The sequence below is a fragment of the Tubulanus polymorphus genome, chromosome 5, assembly GCF_964204645.1.
Source record: "Tubulanus polymorphus chromosome 5, tnTubPoly1.2, whole genome shotgun sequence".
Lineage (NCBI taxonomy): Eukaryota > Metazoa > Nemertea > Palaeonemertea > Tubulaniformes > Tubulanidae > Tubulanus > Tubulanus polymorphus.
In genome coordinates this window covers 5658338-5664725 of record NC_134029.1, presented here as the reverse complement: position 1 = coordinate 5664725, position 6388 = coordinate 5658338, and positions in this window count along the sequence as shown.

The window sequence follows — 6388 nt, the reverse complement described above, 5'->3', positions numbered from 1 at the left end:
GGCTCGTTTTTGGTTGGGCCAAACAGGCACGAGCCCATTTGGCACCCGTGTACGGTTGGTCCGCGCTCAAAGCGGTCATCAGTTCTCCTACAGTTCAACAATGTCTCATTTCAAAAGAAGAAATGCTGTTTTAATGGGCGGAATTGGAAATATATTATCTTTATTGTACATTAAGTTAGACTGTATTGTCTAAAGCGATAAGACCCATGCTCCGCGAATTGACACAAAAACGGTTTCATCTTTCCATCTGAATTATTTCAATTAGTTAGAATATCTGAAAGTCGCGCGGGTTGGGTGGAAATTTGAGATTTAATTAGAGAAGAATCGACCATATAGAATTTAACGGAGAGGAATGAAATGAAATGAAGGAATGAAATTTGATATTGTATCTAACAATGACTTATTTCTAGCAGACTTTCAATGTGCTTTTATGAACTGAACATAGTCGCAAAATATGTTTACTCATTTCAAATCGATTTTTTCATTTTCTGCAATTTCGCTCATGAATAGGTTGAAAAGCAGGAGTTGTATGGTGCTACATAACTACATTTACAGTGACAGTGACAGGTTTAGATACTAGATGAATTCGTCTTCGGTTACGGTAAAAGGCGAAAGCTTGCTTCCTGCTTACGTCTCGTCATTAATACTCACAAGCGTTTCTAACCGACCCGGAAGTCCGGTTATTTGGCTAGTTTCCTCGTTTGTTATATTCACATTCGGAGCCGTCGTTTTAAGTTTTCTAGTCATGATTTCGTATTTTAATTATCTCGCCGCGTTAGCTCTTTCAGATTTCGGCACTTTGATCGGATTTTGCCTTTTGCTGAGTGTGTACTATCTATCAAGTATGGACGGAGGTATCCCGGCCATAAACGTGTCAAGCCTTGCCCAGTGTTCACTTGACGAGTTTAGTATATCGTTTGTTTCGTGTATTCTTTAGTTCTTGGCCAGTAGTTGTGATCGGGTTTGAGAGACTGATGATCGTGTTGTTTCGGCCCAAATCATCTGCACGCCAAGATTCGCCAGATTAATACTTCTCACGGCGGCGCTTATGAACGGCGGGGTCTGTCAAGCTGATGCGCTTCTCGGAGAAGAACGATGGATGTCAATATTCGTTAGCAACTGACGGTTACGTCATTTTCATATTCGGACCTATATATCTGTTTAGACTGCCCACTACACTCACAGCAGTCTTCAACGTTATCATTATCGTGAAATTGCTCAGTAATCGCCATTTCGGCTCCAGCGCTACAGGAAACAAATCGGTGAAAATGCACCAATCGACAGTCATGTAACGGTCACCGGGGTATTCGTTGTTGCCACTTTGACTTCTGCTTTAGCATACTTGATTCCGATGCCCATCGATCTTCAGGATAATTTGCACGCCGGGCTCTCACTTCTTCAAAGCTTCAATTATAGCGTAAACTTCTATGTATATATCTCTTAGTAGGTAGGGAAGTCAGCAGCGTTTTCGTGAATATTCTTAAATAATCAAACGGGCGTACCTCATTTCAATTGAGTCGAAATGCAGGGCGTATTTGTAGAACTACACGAATTATGCTTCCAAAGTAACGAAATAGTTGATTATGGTCTTCAGTGGGATGCGATAACACAAAAAGCAAAAGAGTTGCTTTCATTCGTTCAGCAAATAGACTGTAATCAACTTACACAAATTCCAACTTTGATGTTTATCTCCAGAACGCATTAATTACACGCAGTTACTAATCAAATTATGTTCTCGATTCAAAAATTATATCAATTCATTTACGATAGTACTCACGCGGAATACAGAATGAAAAGTTTATTGAAAATGTTTACGAAACTAAAAACAATTCTCTTCACTCAGATCACGAACGCAGAACATTTAAAACGCAATCTATCCTTTTATGTTTTAAGCAAATAAACGATGACTAAAGAAAGGGAATTCTTTTTTTCAGATCACGCATTAGGTGTGGGTAGTTTTTGCCTCTTCCCGAGAGAGGCCCATTGATAAACCGAGTTCGACATCTTGCTATGTAAGCGAATAATTGTAGAACCATTTGGGAGCGTTTTTGACGCTTAAGTTTCCTATAGAACTTAACACAATCAATTTTTGGGTGATGACGAAGAAAGAAGCCCCGTTATAGAGAGTCAGATCGCAGCACGGTAAACGAATGCTGATCACACGCTACTCTGTCGCATGATGATGCTTAAGTTGTAAAGAACAACTCAAAGCATGAACACAAGTTTTATAGTCATCAGAAATATCTAACATAAAGCGAGTATCCAAGATCGAGAATCAACCCCCAGTCGTATCATTAACTTCAGTCGTGCTACATTCTGAATGCAGCGATGGTTGACGTCACTTACTGGCTTTAGAACGACGGCTTTTTTCAATAGGTCGAAAGAATGGGTATTTTTTCAATAGGTCGAAAGAGTGGGTATTCAATCTACACGCGATTCCAGCTGAGCATCAAAAACCTTCACGCGGATTGTTCACGTCGTATTGGCCGTAATGGCATCCAATTGTGACCTAAATCTAATATGCTGCTTGCTCCTGATGACCAATGTGACCAATATGACGCGTTGTGACGTCAGACGAAGAACCCCAATAGGCTTCAAGAAGATAACGGCCAGGCAGGCTCCTACCTGCGTGACTTGTCCACCATTGAATAAGTTTCCGAAATCGAAAAGTCCTTCGATATATCATCGTTCATTTTCAATGAAATGTGGTCATTTCATCTTTCTATATAACACAACTTCCGTTCCTACAAAAGTTTGGAAGTTTAAATGGAAATGTCTGATAATGGATTCGATCAATATCGGCACGCCGCCTGACTTTGTAATAGTCCAGATTATCGACACGTCGTCTCGTGACGGTGCGGTCTCAACGATGTCATTGAATATACCCTGCGTTCCCGGAACGGATTATTTTCATCAGCATTCACCAATGATTAATTTCTGATGGCATGAAGATGGGACGAATATGAGATTAATCTAGCATATTGTCTGTTAAAGCCTAAAAACCTACGAACTGTATAAATACCTAATGTGAGTGATCTGAAAATGGCTACAATCGTGGTAATAACCGCGTGTAACTGCGGGTATGGGATTTTGGAGTATAACGCCGGTTTTGAGGGATGATCGTTGAATTAAGCTGTTTCATGTACCGGTATAATACATCCTGAAATATGTACTCGCATTTCTACTGTAAAGTGGGTTAATGAAACCTTTCAACATCTATTCCTTCTGGCTAAATACGACAAGTGACAAATGGTTGTTCGAAGCGGAAATTTCATCTGAATTGCTGCCTGTGGACGTCGATGGCATCGGCAAATTTACTAAGTATTTATACGGTGCCTATTTACAATATTGAACAAAAAGAAAATTAACTTAGACGGAATGGGTATATTATTAGAAAGCAAGCAAGACTTATCCGGCTGCAATTACCAAGAAAAACCACAAGTGAATGTTAAAAGCAAATCCTTTCTGACGCTAATAAACCTAAAATCGCCGTGTCATGGATGCATATTGTCGTTTATTGATAAGAATCTGAGGGCGCTATCGAATTTTTCCGACGTATGATTCGTCTGTATTTCCTTCAGGCTGAGAGGCAGACTTTTGTCGGAGAGAAATTACACCCATATAGATCGCAAAGCCTTGCAGGGTGTTTCGAGGTTCGATAAGAAGTCTTACTTAACTACGGTAGTATACAAAAAGTTGTCCATTTTTGTACACGCTGATAACTTAAACCATCATTAATCGGTAGGCGATTAGATATACAATTTCTGTCCAAAGGGAAACTGAAGTCAACACAAGGAATGGCGGTTTCCCGTCTGGACAAACGAAGCGGTCAGCAAATATCGATTGTAATTTGATGGTATTTCCCTGAAGTCTACATTTGCTGGTAAATGACTGGTAATTGGAAGTGGCGTGATCAGAAAATTAGATCGCAGGTCGTATGGCATACTTATAGATGTTATGAGCTAAACTAAACCACCCTTAGGGTATATACCCGGAACCTGGATGGTCACCAGGTCTAGTTAAGCAAAAAAGTAAATAAATCGATTTAATTTCTTTGTTTTCCCGTTTGATCTTGAATCGATCCAGGAGTTAGTCCTTGTAGTGAAACTCGATCCACTGTTCATTCTTTGACGATGTCACATTTTTGATCGAACGCGTGTGAAGAGCAGGATTTCCTGTGGGGAACGTAGTTAAATTCACTTTGAATTAGTTCAGACGTAAACGCTTTAAACTGAACAAGTTAATAGCAATTGATCACAAACGAAGTCAATTTCCTCGAACAGTCAGCCAAGAATTTTCACGGTTACAGCTGCTCTCGACACGCAGTGAAACTAAGAAAAATCACAATGATTTGACATCGTTTATTTGCTATTATTCTATCCATGGAGCCAATGAGTCAAGGATTAGACCAAGACCAGCGTTTCCAACTGATAAGATAAGACCATGGTGGGACGATAAAAGGTTCTTAACGATTCTATGTTCTGAAAACCTGGCTCTTTTTCACGATGACAGCCACCCCGACATTCCATATAGCTAAGTTTAGAGCGGAAGTCATCTTCCCTAGTTGATTTCCCGCGCTTCTGACAAGTGGGTTGCCGTCTCGTTTCGAGTAATCAGAAAATTGAAAGACGAATTCCTTCAGGCACAGACTTTCAAGTAGTTGCTCGTCAGTATTTATTTTTGGCGAATCGAAACGAGAACACGCGGTTAAAGACTTAAAGATGCTAAATAAATGCGCGCGATAAAAGTAAGATACTTATTCGTGAATTTAATGGCGATTTCGAAGATTTTCTAATGTCGAAAAGAACTTTCGAAAAATGTATTCCTTTATTCACGAACGAGAAACGATTTCAGAAGCTTACTTATCAGAGGCAGATTTTGATAGCCTAAACGTGTTAAGGGTACCACTGGAACATCCTAACCGGTGTTATATTTGCCATAAACTCGCGTTCATATTTCCCCAGCTGCCACCGATAAGATTGGGTTACGCCGTCGAACCATTTCGATTTTGATCCGCCGCTTACGATTCGAAACCACGCAACGAGAATAAAATCCGTCAGAATATAATTATGCAGGATATAGAGTAGACTCTGATTGAGATTGGAACAGCTGCGCAGCTCGACCGTTATATGAATCTATACATGATATTCACGTTAATTAGTGCAAATCCCGATACATAATATATCATTGAAAGTACCTATGAAACGAATCTTCTTAACTAACTCGCATCTTGGAGTATCCGACTGTTTGCGCTCGCATAGCAATCGCCGTGCTTACGCCTGCACGGGAGCGTCCTGGGGACATGAATATTTTCTCCGATATTTGCCGGTCGAAAAAAACACAAATTAGAAAAAAATGTATGGTGTAATTGCGAGATAAAAAGTCGGATTTAAATGACCGCAGTTCGAAAAAAACATGAAATCAAATATAAAATTAAATTTCTATTCAACTAAATGATATTTCTGTGGGCAAAAAAGTAACAAAATGATAATGTCCCAAGGATGCTACCATACGTTAGCGCCACATTGTCTGAAAATATTCCGAATTTGGAGCGTGTATTTCCGAATGATTACAACGACGCCGATGGGACAGCTCGATGGTGCGTGATCCATCAAAATTAAGGAAGAATTGGGGTATATTTGACGAGCTGAACCCACTTAACCTTGTAGACGTAGTAGTCGAAAAATCTTTGTCTAGACGAATTTGGCCGAGAAATTGAGGATCATTTTGATTACCGGATATTGCTTTCAGCCAATAAACCAACTAATGAACATGTGGGGCAGACGATGATTTAAATCGTCTTTCCGCAGCGAGAGCCAGATCGTTTTTACCACCAGCTACTTAGGAATTACGTACAAAGTATATATCCGTCTTATTCAGAAAGATGCGCCAGTCAGAAAGATTGTCTTCTAATATCCAATAATCTGCGAAATAATTTCTGAAGCTTTCAAGACAATAAATTGATGAAAATTAAGTGTAACTAGATCGCTTTAGAATCCATTTTCCAACCCATTTTCAATGACTTCAACAACCAATGATCGTGATTAGCTCAACGAAACTGCACCCGCGGGTCAACAGGTATATGAAGACAAGCTGGAAGTCTTTTGTTTATAGGGAGAAGTTGATCTTTTTTTACGCAACAAGCTGCAATATTTTCCTGGCATGCAACTCATAGCTTCAATTGATTCTAGATTTATTTCTGACGAAGTTACCGGAATTACATGTAAGAAATGCACATTTACTCCAATTTACACTAGATGCAAAAATGATTAAAAATAAAATGAACTGGGTGCTTATGATATGACGTGAAGCGTCTGCAAAATGACAGCTAACAAGGAAATACGACGACTCGCTTAATGAAATGACTGCGTGTTATATTTGCTTGCGT